Genomic DNA, 15,806 nt, shown 5'->3' with positions numbered 1-15,806 from the left:
TTAAAAGCTAAATAACAGGCTGGGTGTGGTGGCTCACACCTGTAATTCCAACACTTTTGGAAGCCAAAGAGGGAAGATCACTTGAGGTTAGCAGTTCGAGACCAGCCTGGCCAACATAGTGAAACCCTGTCTCTACTATAAATTAAAAAAAAAAAAAAATTAGCTGGGCATTGTGGCAGGCGCCTGTAGTCCCAGCTACTCAGGAGGCTGAGGCAGGGGAATCACTTGAACCCGGGAGGTGGAGGCTGCAGTGAGCCAAGATTGCACCATTGCACTTCAGCCTGGGTGACAGAGCGAGACGCCATCTCAAAAACAAACAAAAAGCTAAATAACTAAGTAACAATATAAAGTAATGATTCTCAGCTGGGGTCATTTTTCCCCCAGGATTTATTTGGCCGTGTCTGAAGACATTTTTGGTTGTCACAACTGGAGGGGTGCTACCGGCATCTAATGGTGCTGCTGAACATCCTACAATGCACTGGGTGACACCCTACAACAAAGAATGATCTAGGTCAAAATGCCAATAGTGCTGAGGTTGAGAAATCCTCACATAAGAATTACATGCTCATTGAGTAGTGCCAACTCTGAGTGTTATAGAAGTTGAAAGAAGAAACCCAACACTACCAACTGGAGTAGTCAGGGAAGGTTTTATAGAGGAGAAAGGATTGGACTGTGTTTGAAGAAGAGCTAGGATTTAGGAAGGGAGAGGGCCTAGAGAGAACAGTCCAAGGAGGGAATATGGGCAGAGTGCTGGAGGGGAGTGAGCTGGGAGGTTTCTGGGAGCAGTGAGCAGGCCGTCCTGGATGGAGCATTCTCTCCAGTGCACAGCCTAGGGGGTGGGTCAGCAGGTGACATTATCTCCACATGACAGATGAGGAAACCAAGTCACAGAAAGCTTGAGAGAGGATCCTGTGATTGTCTCTGAGCTAGAGCTAGAGGCCAGTCCACCTATTGCCCAGGCCCAGACCTTTCGCCAGTGTAATCTACTTCACCTGAGCTTTGAGCCCACCCTGTGCTGATACCAGCTACCAGGAGCCAAATGAAACCTTCAGGGGCATTGCCCAAACAAAGGCTTTCTTCTACCCCAAATCCAGCAGTCCTACTCTGGAACCTCAGTGTCTGTTTATTTGAAAGGACACCCTGTAGAAACTCCAGCACACAAACACACACACATACACACACACACTCTCAAGCAAAAAATAGAGGCAGGTAGAAAATGGAATCATGTTCCGAAGAGCAGACACACAGTATGGAATACCGGTTAAGAAGAGAATCTGCTGGTGCAGAAGCCACAGAACAGCTTCTGGCCGGTGAGGCACAGTCACTGTGAATGGAGACGCCAGCAAGCGTGGGAGAGTGGGGGGAAGGAGGAGAGGAAGCAGATGGGTGTTCAGCATTGCCAGAGCAGGAGCAGTGGGGAGAAACCTCACTGGGTGGAGTGAAGGGGTAACTGGGAACTTCCCATTCAGACATTCAGAGGAGACAGAAGAGCAAAGGCCCGTGTGCATCTGAGAAGGAGGGAGCAGTCAAGGTCCCTAGGGAACTCTTATACAACCTCAGTTCCTGAGAGTCTGTTTTGACTTCCAGGGGTCCCTCCTCTCCATTCTACATTTAGGGACCCCAAGGTAACACTTAGAGACCCTGGGGTAAAGAAAAGGGTGGAAAAGAGAATGAAGGGCAGAAGGAAAGAACAAGTGACTGGAGGTGTTTTAGGCCAGAAGAGGATAGGATTTGGGGAATGAAAGAAGTGGATTGCCAACGGCTGTCCCGACTCCTGGCCGGACGGACATTGAGGAGCTGGGTGAAGTCAGTGGAGAAGGTGCAGCTGGGAAGAGCCATGCAGGAGGTAGAGCCCCAAACCTGGGTCTGTCTTCCCACCCCTGCCAGCCACCCATGTCAGGGGGATGGGGGTTCATGGGAGCAAGGAGGGACCCAGGCACCAGTGCTATGACTCTTCTCCCTCACCCCTCCTCATCCCAGCAGCCCCTACCTCTAGGGCTGAAATACAGAAGTCCTCACTTATCCTCAGTTTCACTTTCTGAGTTTCAGTTACCCACGGTCAACTGAGATTCAAAAATATTAAATGGAAAATTTCAGAAAAAAAAGAAAAGTCATAAGCTTTATGTTGCAAGCCATTACTGGGCATGGTGGTTCACTCTGGTAATCCCAGCACTTTGGGAGGCTGAGGAAGGAGGACCACTCGAGTCCAGGAGTTCGACACCAGCCTGGGCAACATAGTGAGACATTATCTCTAAAAAGAAAATTTAATTTAAGTTTTAAAAATTAAATTGTATGCCATTCTGAGTAGTAGGATGAAATCTCATGCCATCCCACTGCACCTGCCAGGGAGGTGTAATTATCCCTTTGCTCAGCGTATCCATGCTATCGCTATCTGCTTTAGTCACTTAGAAGCCGTCCCGGATATTAGATGGAAATAACACAGTATATGTAGGGTTCAATACTATCTGAGGTTTCAGGCATCCACTGGAGGTCTTGCAATGTATGCTCTGAGGATAAGGAGGACCACTGTAATCCGAAAGCCTGGCTGTGTTTCATCCAGCTATGCATGCTTTTCAATCTCCAGTGAGGATGAAGTTGAGGTCATAAAGAGCCAGTGCAGTGGTGGAGGTGTCTAGTCCAGGAAACATCTAGGCCGAGACCATGGCAATTCCTCCCACCCATGCCCACAGCTGCTTCTGCACTGGATCCCCACCAAGACTGCACTGGGTCCCCACCAAGAATGCACTGGATCCCCACCAAGATGCCCTTTCCCTCACCCCCAGGGAAACAGGGGGCACCAAGAGTGTGTCTTTAAGGATAGTGTGCTCACCCTCCCTCGCTTTCATTTTCAACCATTTCCTAGCCTGGCCTCATAAGAAAAATGTAAGCAATGTGCAGACTGCACATTTCTCTTGCCTGAGAGGCCCTGACATTATCAGAACCACAACAAACCCTGGCCTTCACCCCAGCCCACTCCTGCCTGCAGCCCAGGGCTTGAAAGCAGAGGGATGCAGGGTGCTGGTGCTCATGCGTGGCACCAGGGCAGGCCCCCATCCTGGTCCCTGCATTGCCTGGCCTGGAGGTGCTGCTGTGGGTGATTTTCAGTCTGAAGGGTGCAAATGGGTCAGGTTGTTCTGGTCCATGTTCAGGAGGGCAATTGGGCCCCAAGTTCAAAAAGAGCCCCACCCTCCCTCCCTGTAGCCTAAGTCCCTGCCTCTTGGCAGGTCATAGGGTGCAAGCAGGCTGCTGTGTTTTAGAACAGAGGGCAGGGGCCAGGGAGGTGGACCGGGGCTTACTTCTCAATGTGGGAGGGAGGGAGGAGAAGGGTAGGGTCTCAGCCACATGGCAGGTAGTCACAGGCCTACCTCACTCCCCCAAGCCTCCCTCTATCCCCAGTAATAGCCTCCCACTTGCCTGATCCGTCCAAGGGCACATCTGGAAGTGACACCTCCCCACCCTACTTCCAGGCCTTGAGACCTTATTGGTTCCCACAGCTGTTCTATCTCCCTCCTGCCTGACCTACTCACTCCCAGGAGCCAATGCCTGGAGAGGAATTCCCTGTGCTCCTGTTTCCACCCCTCAGTCCTCAGGGTGGCTGTGAGTGTGAGTGGGTGCCCAGGGTTTCCTGCCTGGACACCTGGGTCTCTTGGCTGATCCCCAGGCCCTCCCGCCCTAAGCCTCCAGCCCCATCTAATTAATTACCTGCAGCCAGGAGCTGTATCCACAGCACTGCCTTCCCCCACCCCCCGCCCCACTCAGGTGCCTCTGCAGCTCAGCCCAGAGCCACCTGTGAAGCGGGGAGGGCAGGCAACACCTCTACCCCCTTGAAGGTACAGAGGTGGGCCTGATGACCCCAGGCCATGTGAGATCTCGCTGGGAGCACAAGAAGCACTCTTCACTGCTCCTTGTCACCCTTCCGTTACAAGTCCCATGTGGTTTTTCACTTTATCCCACATCAGGGCTGTGGAACCCTTGACATAATCCCGCCCTACCTTCCAAGCAGGGCTGAAAGTGTGTGTGTGTGTGTGGTGTGTGTGTATGTGTGTGTGGTGTGTGGGGTGTGTGTGTGAGAGAGACAGAGAGGTAGAATGGATGCCCTAGGGCTTCCTCTCCCTGCATACACTGAAAAAAGAGAAAAAGACTTCATATCTACAGTCTTTTTTGTTTTATTTTGAGACAGAATCTCCCTCTGTTGCCCAGGCTGGCATGCAATGGCATGAACACAGCTCACTGCAGCCTCAACCTCCTGGGCTCAAGTGATCCTCCTACCTCAGTCTCACAAGTAGCTGGGGCTACAGGGACACACCACCATTCCCAGCAATTTAAAAAACTTTTTTTTTTTTTTTTTTGTAGAGACACAGTCCCACTATGTTGCCCAGGCTGGTCTTGAACTCCTGGGGTCAAGCAATCTGCCTACCTTGGCCTCCCAAAGTGCTGGGATTACAGGCGTGAGCCACTGCACCTGGCCTGTAGTCTTGACATGCTGTGAGATACTGTCCTGTTTAATTTCCAGCCAACAATATCAAAAAGAATTCTCCTCAGGCTGAGAGCAGATTTAGGAAGAGGTTTAGAAAGCTTCTGTCACCACTGACCTGCAACAGAGCAGGTGTGTGTGGCCCCTAGCATCCTGAGCCAGCAGGGGAGGGTCTGGGTTGGGATATGTGTGACAAGCCCACTGCATGCATAGCTACTATGCCACTGTGTCCCTAAGTGCTGGCATGGGAGCCAGGCCTGGCACCTATCCTGGCATTGGCGGGTGGGAGGAAGGAGGCCTCATGAGCAGATGGAGGATTCTGCAGCAGCTCTCTCTGCAGGGCCCCTCTGCACAAGTGTGTCAGCTTCCCCTGCCCTGGCCCTGACCCTGTCACATCTCAGCCTCAGTTTCCTAGTGATTTATACCTCTTTTCCCGAAGATTGTCATTGCAGTAGAATATATTAAATGCTAGGTGAGGTAATCAGTGAAGTAAGTTACCTAAAAATGCTTTGAAACATGTCAACACCTGCACAAACACAAGTCATTCTTTTTTTTTTTTTTTTTTTTTTTTTTTTTGAGACACAGTCTTGCTCTGTCACTCAGGTTGGAGTGCAATGGCACGATCTCGGCTCACTGCAACTCTGCCTCCCGGGTTCATACGATTCTCCTGCCTTAGCCTCCTGAGTAGCTGGGATTACAGGCGCCCCCCACCAGGCCCAGCTAATTTTTGTATTTTTAGGGGAGACAGGGTTTCACCATGTTGGCCAGGCTGGTCTCGAGCTCCTGACCTCATGATCCACCTGCATCGGCCTCCCAAAGTGCTGGGATTTTAGGTACTGCAACCAGCCAAGTCATAATGTTTAGTGTTTTCATCATCAAGGAGTACTACAGAGGTCCTTGCCAGATTGGGAGGGATGTGAGAGTTTACCTATTCCAACTCTTTCATTTTACAAGTCAGAAACGTGAGGCTCAGTGAAGTGAAATGGTTTTCCAAGGCCACACAGAGCAACTAAGCCAGCACTGGAATCCTGGGACATAGCTAGCCATTCACTATGTATCCACAATGAACACTGTGTTATACAATTTACCACATTACATCCACCCCAAACTACGATCCTATGGAATAGGAATATTAATTTTACAGCTGAGGAAATTGGCCAAGAAAGGTTTTTTATTTTTGCATTTATTTAATTTTTTTTTTTTTTTTTTTTTAGATGGAGTCTGGCTCTGTCACCCAGGCTGTGTCACATACAGCTGGGTGTGGTGGCTCACCCCTATAATGCAGTGGCATATGCATATGCAATGCAGCGGCATAATACTAGCTCACTGCAACCTCTGCCTCCCAGGTTCAAGTGATTCTCCTGACTTTGCCTCCCAAGTAGCTGGGATTACAGGTGTATGCCACCATGCCTGGCTAATTTTTTGTATTTTTTGTAGAGATGGAGTTTCACCCATGTTGGTCAGGCTGTTCTCGAACTCCTGACCTCAAGTGATCCACCTGCCTCAGCCTCCCAAAATGCTGGGATTACAGGCATAAGCCACTGTGCCTGGTCTGTTTTTTGTTTGTTTGAGACAAAAGTCTCTCTGTGTCACCCAGGCGGGAGGACAGTGGTGTGATCTCGGCTCATTGCAACTTCCATCTCGCAGGTTCAAGTGATTCTCATGCCTCAGCCTCCCAAGTAGCTAGGACTACAGGTACACACCACTATGCCCAGCTAATTTTTGTATTTTTAGTAGAGATGGGGTTTCGCCATGTTGGCCAGGCCAGTCTCAAACTCCTGACCTCAAATAATGGTCTTGGCCTCCCAAAGTGCTGAGATTACAGCCACTATGCCCAGCCGGTTTTTAAAAATTCACATACAGCTGGGCGTGGTGGCTCACCCCTATAATCCCAGCACTTTGGGAGGCTGAAGGTGGGAGGGTCACTTGAGCCCAGGAGGTCAAGACCAGCCTGGGTAACGTGGGGAGGCTCCATCTCAATAATAATAATAAAATACACTTACAAAAACTGAGCTATAATTCACATGCCATAAAATTCACCATTTAAAGTGTACAATTCAGTGGATTTTAGTTTATTCACTATCACCACTATCTAATTCCAGAACATTCTCATCACCAAAAAAAGAAACCCTATACCTAATTAACAGTCACTCCCTATTCTTCCCTTCCCCCATCCCCTGGCAACCAGTAATCTACTTTCTGTCTCTATGGATTTGTCTATTCTGGACTTTTCATATAAATGGAATCCAACAATATGTGGCCTTTTATATCTGGCTTTTAATTCCCTTAAAATTTTTTATTTACAAACAGTAAAATTCACTTTTTGGTGGTTCTGAGTTTTGACGATATAAAGTTGTGTAACCACCAACACAGCAAGACATGGAACAGTTCCCATTACTTTACACTCCTCCTTTGTCATCAACTGTTCTGCCATCCTTCCCCCAACCCAATACCCCAATCCTTGGCACCCCTGAGCTCCTATAATTTGTTCTTTTCCAGATTGTCCTATAAATGGAATCATACAATATGGAGCTCTTTGTGCCTGACTGCTTTCACTTAGCATAATGCACTTGCAGTTCACCCATACGGTTTTCTCTATCCACAGTGCCTTCCTTTTGATTGCTGAGTGGTGGTTCATTACATGGACGTACCACAGGCTGTTTACCCACTTGCCAGTTCAAGGACACTTGGGGTGTTTTCAGTTTTGGGCAATTATAAATAAAACCACCAAGACATTCACATACAGGTTTTCATGTTCTCTTGGTTTTCACTTCTCTTGGTTAAATCAGAGTAGAATTGATAGGGCATATGCTATGTTGTATCTTTAATTTTATAAGGAAGTGCTAAATTGTTTTTGCAAATTAGCCATACTATTTTGCATCCCCAGTTCCAGTTCTCTGTGCCCTTCTCAGCATTTGGTATGGTCAGTTTTTTTTTTTTTTCTTTTCACCATTCTGATAGATGTGGTTATAAAATTTGCTTAAAATCATACATATATAGCCAGTGGTAGAGCTGCTATTTAATTTTTAATTTTTGTCTCCAAAATCCATTCTCTTTCTTTCTTTCTTTCTTTTTTGAGACGAAGTTTCACTCTTGTTGCCTAGACTGGAGTGCGATGGCGCCATCTCGGCTCACTGCAACCTCTGCCTCCCAGGTTGAAGTGATTCTCCTGCCTCAGCCTCCTGAGTAGCTGGGATTACAGGCACCTACCACCACACCCAGCTAATTTTCGTATTTTTAGTAGAGATGGGGTTTCACCATGTTGGCCAGTCTGGTCTGGAACTCCTGACCTCAGGTGATCTACCCACCTCAGCCTCCCAAAGTGCTGGGATTACAGGCATGAGCCACTGAGCTCGGCCAATCCATTCTCTTTCTACCACACCTACTGCTCCTTAAATGATTTATTTACTCCACCTTAACTCAGAGCACAGTGCCAGGTAGCTAGTAAATCCACTCTACCAGTTGGATAGCCTAGGTTATGTTGCAGTAAGAACAGCAAAAACCTAACTCTCACCGGCATAAATAACAAAAATTTATTTCTCATTTACTCTGCATGTCCATTGTGGGTCAGATGGGGCTACTCTAAAACCCAGGCTGATGGAGCAATCACTATCTGGAACCGTGCCTTTAGCTGTGGCAGAGGGGACGAGAGCTCTGAAGGTCTCACAAAGTCAATAAAATGCTCCCGGCCAGCAGTAATACCATCACTTCCACTTAATCCCATTGGCCACAACTACTGTAGTCCATGGCCACACCCAATCACAAGTGACCAGGGAATACAATCACATGGACCAAGGAATACAATCCTATCAAATGGCCAGAAGGCAGAGAGGAGGAAAAATTTGGTGAACAGCTTTAATTTGTACCATGTGTATTACTAATAATTGCTGTTGATGATTTAGAAGATGCAGGGCAACACTAAGTGAAAATGGTGCTTATAAAGGGTTGCATTATTATTATTATTATTATTTTGAGACAGAGTCTTGCTCTGTCACCCAGGCTGGAGTGCAGTGGCACAATCTCGGCTCACTGCAACCTCCACCTCCCAGGTTCAAGTGATTCTTCTGCCTCAGCCTCCCGAGTTGCTGGGACTACAGGCACCTGCCACCACGCCCAGCTAATTTTTGTCTTTTTAGTAGAGACGGGGTTTCACCATATTGGCCAGGCTGGTCTTGGAACTCCTGACCTTGTGATCCACCCGCCTCAGTCTCCCAAAGTGCTGGGATTACAGGCCTGAGCCACAGTGCCCAACCGTAAAGAGTTGCATTATTACAAAGATTAATCCCATCCAGGATCTTCAACAACCTCTTCACAGGTGCCACAGAAAGCCTTGGTTGAGTGCAGAGGCCCAGCAACTACACAGGCCCATCAGCTGTCCTTTCTTCTAGATTCAGGAAGAGCCCACATGGTTTATAAACATAGTTCCCATTAAGTCCAGCAACAAACAGGCTGGAAATCCAACTCTAATGCCCCTTACTCCATTCCTTGGATTCATATTCTAATTCCAGCCATGCCCTAATTCCACTTCTGAGAGTAGGTGGCAGATACCCCCCGGACCTCAGGTTCATCACGCTGTAGGGCAGATCATGTGGGATGGAGCAGGGAGCTGTGGGAAAAGATATTCCTCCATAGTCCCGCCTGAGGCTTTGGAGTAGACCCCAGAGAGTCCCTTGGCGAAAGTTATTGGGACTAGCTGAGTGATGTGGTGAATGTCCATGAGCTTGGCAGACAGAAGCCTGGCTGAAACCCTTAGTTCCTTCCATATTAGCTATGTGACCATGGACAGGCATTCTGGGTTGTTTCTTCCTCTGGAAAACGAGGATGATAGTGACTTCTGTTAACATGCTATGAGGAACAGCAGTTTATTAATATTAAGTAAACATCTGGCACATGGCAGGTGCTTCATAAAGCTATTATTACTATGAGAGTTGAAGCCAAACAGCCACCCTGAGCATTTTCATACGCATTCTGCAAAGATGAGCTCTGGCAGCCTGCGACTTGCTTTCACTTGACCTCGGGCTGTGTTCAGAGTGAAAGGATGAAGTATTATTGTTAATTCACTAAAACTAGTATTTTATCTCCTAACTATTGGAATGATTTCATTGTTATTGTTTTCATTACATGTGCACACCTAACTTGCATGGATGAAATATAAACCTAGTATGAATACAGATGTCATAATCAAAGTCAAAATGGTGATTAAAAAGAAGAAATCTAGAGAAATTTTTTTGCTAAACTCTCTTACCAAAGAACCTTAAGCAAATTAAAACTTAGCTTTAGGCTAGGCGCAGTGGCTCACGCCTGTAATCCCAGCACTTTGGGAGGCCAAGGCGGGCGGATCAACTGAGGTCAGGAGTTCTAGACCAGCCTGACCAATATGGTGAAACCCTGTCTCTACTAAAAAAAAAAATACAAAAATTAGGCTGGGCGCGGTGGCTCACGCCTGTAATCCCAGCACTTTGGGAGGCCGAGGCAGGCGGATCACGAGGTCAGGAGATCCAGACCATCCTGGCTAACACGGTGAAACCCCGTCTCTACTAAAAAATACAATTAGCTGGGCATGGTGGCGGGTGCCTGTAGTCCCAGCTACTCGGGAGGCTGAGCCAGGAGAATGGCGTGAACCCGGGAGGCGGAGCTTGCAGTGAGCCGAGATCACGCCACTGCACTCCAGCCTGGGCGACAGAGCGAGACTCCCTCTAAAACAAAAAACAAAAAACAAAAAAACATTAGCCGGGTGTGGTGACAGGCGTGGCTGTAATCCCAGCTACTCAGGAGGCTGGGGCAGGAGAATTGCTTGAACCCGGGAGGCGGAGGTTGCAGTGAGCCGCGATTGTGCCATTGCACTCCAGCCTGGGCGACAGAGCAAGACTCCATCTCAAAAAAAAAAAAGCTTTAATTTTTTTAGTTTTTACAACACGGCCCTAATTTTAATCTTGAGTTTGTAATTACTTTGTGTACCATGATACAGTGGCTAATAAAAATAAGTTAAATCTGTAAACAGTCATGTAAACTTTTTCAAAGCAAATTGGCTTGGATGGCTGCACTTGAATCCATGTCGGGGGTGCTGAGACAAGACTGCCCCCTTCTGGGACTCTCCAGTACTGCAGTGACTCCTTGCACAGGCAGGCTCTTTGCCTTCATTAACTGGAATGGGGCACTGGCAGAACCGTGCCACCCCTTTCTGTCTTCACGGCTGTGGGTCTCTCCATGGCGCTCAGACTGCTAGAGGACAATGGTCTTCAAGTGTCTTGGGTTTTCAGAAGCCTTTGTGGATCTCTGAGGAAAGTGGCCTCATCTACTCCTCAACATTGCCTTACATTGGTATAGTGCTAACCATTTTAAAGAACAGTTTCACCTGGGCTTGGTGGCTCACGCCTGTAATCTCAGCACTTTGGGAGGTCAAAACAGGCAGATCATGAGGTCAGGAGTTCGAGACCAGCCTGGCTACCATGGTGAAACCCCGTCTCTACTAAAAATATAAAAATTAACCTGACTTGGTGGCGGGTGTCTGTAATCCCAGCTACTCAGGAGGCTGAGGCAGAAGAATTGCTTGAACTCGGGAGGTGGAGGTTGCAGTGAGCCGAGATCGGGCCACTGCACTCCAGCCTGGGCGGACAGAGCAAGAATCCGTCTCGGCAGGGGGAAACAGTTTTACACTAATTTCACATGTCATCATAATCCTGTGACTTAAGATGAGACACAAATGATTATCCTCCTTGTACATGGAAGAATAAAGGTTAAGAGACAGTAAGTGGCTTGCCCAAGAGTGCACAGCCAGTAAATGGGAAAGAAGTTCTAGAACCCAGGCCTTTGGATATGGGGTTTGCATTCTTTCTGCCTAACCATAATAAAAATATTACTTTTATTTTCGCAATATCCTATTTACTTTGTCAGTGATTCTCAACCTTGCTGCACACTAAAATCTCCTGGGGTTCTTAACTAACTCTTCTATCTGGGCCTCTCCTCAACTAATTACATTGAATCCGTGGGTGGAGTTCCAGACATCTGTGGGTTTATTAGCTCCTCCAGATGTTTCTAATGTACAGCACCAAGTGCCATGTGTGGGGGCTTTATAAAAACCTTCTCATTTAAACCTCCTCACAAATCTCATCAGCTAGGTATACCAGCCACGTGCTGATAGGATAGGTAAATTGCCCAACTGACCTTAGCGCCTAATACCACAATTCCCAAACTGTTCACGAAGGCGTTCCAAGTCTCCACAATGGATTCACAGAGATTCCACATGATATCTGAAAAATATCAGGGAAAGTCCAGGTGTGGGGGCTCACGCCTGTAATCCCAGCACTTTGGGAGGCCAAAGCGGGTGGATCACTTGAGGTCAGGAGTTCGAGACCAGCCTGGCCAACATGGTGAAACCCTGTCTCTACTAAAAATACAGAAAAGAAATTAGTCAGGTATGGTGGCAGGTGCCTGTAATCCCAGCTACTCGGGAGAGTGAAGCAGGAGAATCGCTTGAACCTGGGAGGCGGAGGTTGCAGGGAGCCGAGACAGGGCACCAAGGGAACTATTGTGCTAGCTTATGGTAGTTCACCATTTCTACAGTAGATGGCGCTACATTCCTTCTAATGACATAATATCTTTGCAAACTGGACTTTTCAGCCTGAAAATTGGCATGGAATAGGGTATCAGTGTGGTGGTGGTCAATCTGATTCCAACATTGGGGAAGTAGTACAGTGCCCAATAGGCATAGCTATCCCATTAGTAAGTAACTGGTAATTTAAGCAAGAAACAATTTTTTTTTCTAATTATGTGCATTATCCTTTTTTTTTTTTTTTGAGACGGAGTCTTGCTCTGTCGCCCAGGCTGGAGTGCAGTGGCCAGATCTCAGCTCACTGCAAGCTCCGCCTCCCGGGTTCACACCATTCTCCTGCCTCAGCCTCCCAAGTAGCTGGGACTACAGGCGCCCGCCACCTCGCCCGGCTAGTTTTTTGTATTTTTTAGTAGAGACGGGGTTTCACCGTGTTAGCCAGGATGGTCTCGATCTCCTGACTTCGTGATCCACCCGTTTCGGCCTCCCAAAGTGCTGGGATTACAGGCTTGAGCCACCGCGCCCGGCCTTATGTGCATTATCTTTTTAAATAGCCAAGGACATAAATACTTATTCAGTTGTTTGGACATAAATACTTATTCAGTTGTTTGGACCTAACAATTTACTGGAAGGTAAATTTGTGGTATTTTTTTTTAAAGGCACTGACACACAAAGAGCACCTTCCTAATGCCAAGGCCACATGACAAAGGGGCAGAAGTAGGATTTGATCAGTCCGAATGTTTAACCATTTCTTTGAACTGGGCTTAATCAGTGATTTTCTTCTGTGTCCTGTCCTGGATGCCAAACCCTCAGCATTGAGTTAGGGGTCAATGAGGAAATGACGGAGCAGACATAAATTAAACACTACTGTCAGGACCACAAGTGAACACAATGTCCTTTGGCAAATTACATAACATCCCCGAATCTCAGTTTCTTCATCTGTAAAACTGGGATGGCAAAATTACACTACAGGGTTGTTGTGAAGATTAAACAAGCTAAAAATCATCAAGTGTCTGATTTAGAACAGGTACTCTGTTAAGAGTTTATTCTCTCCCTTTCTCCCCTCCTCACTTCCATGACAGACCTGAAGACGTGAGGGGACACAAGTGTGCATGTAGGTGTGAAACACACACACACATGCAACCACCAGACTGCCTATATGCCGTCCTCAGCCTCAAGCACACTGTTAATACAGATAGACTTACATGCATACATACATATATACATACAATCACAACACCTTGTCTGATTAAATAAGGTGTGAGCTACTGTACCCAGCTGGCTTTCATCTTCAGATATTATTTCTTTGGGCTTGAAGGCTTTTATAAAATACACCTCTCTCTACAAGAGGTAAACCTTATGTCTCACTCACCAGATGGTTGAACTCTAGGTCAGCTACTGAGGAGGAAATAGAAGAAGCAGTGTCCCTAACACATTCATCCCATAAATATCTAGTGAGCATCCACTATGTGTTAGGCACAGGGGCATGGGCATGAACGAGACCCAGTCACTGCCCTCAAGGCTTTTAATCTAATGAAGGACCAACGCTAGGAAACAGGTGATTACAAATCCCATGTAATATATGCTAATCCAGGAAGGAATTATGGGAGCACAGAGGAGGGACACTGAACTAAGACTCAGAGCATTGGCAAAGTGTCAAGTGCCATGTGTCTAGACCAAAACTTAAAGGATGAGGAAGAGTTAGGACCACGAAGGAGGTGCAACCATTCCAAGTAGAGAAAACAGAATAGCACAGGAAAAAAAGTCCAGGGATGAAGAAGCATGGTGTGTGGGACTTGGGTACACCTCGACACAAGTGGGGGGCATGGTTAGGACCACTTTTTTTTTGAGACAGAGTCTTGCTCTGTCACAGGCTGGAGTACAGTGGCATGATCTTGGCTCACTGCAACCTCTGCCTCTTGGGTTCGAATGATTGTCCTGCCTCAGCCTCCCAAGTAGCTGGGATTACCGGCATCCGCCACCACACCCAACTAATTTTTGTATTTTTAGGAGAGATGGGGTTTCACCACGTTGGCCAGGCTGGTCTCGAACTCCTGACCTCAAGTGATCCACCTGTCTCAGCCTCAGAAAGTGGTTGGGATTATAGGCGTGAGCCACAGCACCTGGCCGGGACCACTTTTTTTAAGTCCAAAATTTAGCCAAAAATTTTCACTTAAAAACTATTTACTGGGCTTTGGAGCCCTTTGGAGCCCACAGATTGTGCAAGACAGGAGGTTGGGGTGGATGGGGCTAGAAATCCATTCTCAACATGCTTGTCATCTAATGTCCACGTGGTGGCATGACATCCAGGTATGATGGCCCAGACCAGGACTGATGCCCACCCCGTCCCCACCTTGAGTGACCTAATATAAAACACCAACCTCAACACCATCTTTACAAGTTATTATAAGCAAAATTCATCAGAATAGAAACTCCACTTGTCCCAAAGAGACACTGCTTCCAATAAGCCTTTCAGCTCACCATTCAGTCCTTGACCTGCTTGTGACCAGAGCAAGACTTATTCCTTTCCCAGCTTTTGGGAAGACTCAGTCACTTTGGCCTGCCCTGCTTAGCCCAGGTTGCTGATCTCATGGGTGAGGGTGGAGACCTACCTGGAGAGGCACCTTTCACCTATTTCCCTGTTGCACCTATAGGTCCCTACAGGGAACAGGAAGGCACCTGCATATGGCAGTCAGACTGCACAAAGACGCCTCTCAGGCCCCGGGGGAACTGAACTGGGCTCTACCATCCTAAGGGGGTTTACAATTCCGTCCAGTGTTGGGGGTACTTGGCGCTCCTCCTCAGGGAGCCCTGGGTCCCACCAGCAGCAGCCACAGGTCGTGATGTGGCCACCTTCAGGAAGAGGGAGTGGTTGCCTCCCTGAGTTCTGGGACCACCCCTTTTGGAGGCCCCTCCACTCGGAGAACAATCTACAAGACCCCAGAGGCACCCACAGACCCTCCAGCTAGGACCTGAGGGTAGCTTCTGAGATGACCGGGAGACTGTTCCTGGCTATGGGACAGGGCATACTTGGTAGCCCCAAATCACAATCCCTGGCACAGGAGCCCACCCGCCCCAGCTCCCGCCCCCACCCCACAAGCAGGGATTCTAGTTCCTGTGTCCACCCAGCCTCTCCCTGCCTCGATGTCTCAGTTGCAGGCTAAAGGTGAGGACAGACCCCTCCTTCCCGTTATGGGCGGCCCAGGGTGGTTTCCGGCTGAGTCAGCCCCACGGGGAGAGCACTGCTCTGGCCAGTGGTAGAACTGGCCCGCTCACTTCCTCCCCGAGTTGGGAGGTCTGGCTACCCTGGAGGCTGCCCTAAACTGCTGCTCAACCCTTGCAGGTCAAGGTGCCTGCTGAGATATTCCCCTCCTCCTGGGACAAACAGTATTATCCCAGCATTTGCATTACTTCCCTGGCTCTAGACTTTACTAGTAAAGCAATTACTTACTGCTAAGAGGAAGGACTTTTCCCCATGAGGGCTCTCTTCCACTCTCAAGAGGCAGGGGGCAAGGGTATATACACACACAGGAGGCGTAACAATGAGAGGGAGTGTGAGAAATAGTTAAAAGCACAGATTCTAGCATCCTAACTTGGACTTGTCCTGATTCTACCATTTTGGGGGGCTCTGTTATTCTAGGTGAGTTCTTTTTCTCAGAGGCCAGTTTCCTCATTTGTAAAATGGCTAATAACTGTGATGGAACTTTTTTTAGGATTACTGCAAAAATTAAATGAGACAAAACATGGAACGCTCTTAGATGGTGCCTGGCACAGAATAGGAGC

Source organism: Macaca nemestrina, chromosome 4, assembly GCF_043159975.1.
Source record: "Macaca nemestrina isolate mMacNem1 chromosome 4, mMacNem.hap1, whole genome shotgun sequence".
Taxonomy (NCBI): Eukaryota; Metazoa; Chordata; class Mammalia; order Primates; family Cercopithecidae; genus Macaca; species Macaca nemestrina.
Note: the sequence above shows the minus strand (reverse complement) of the source record.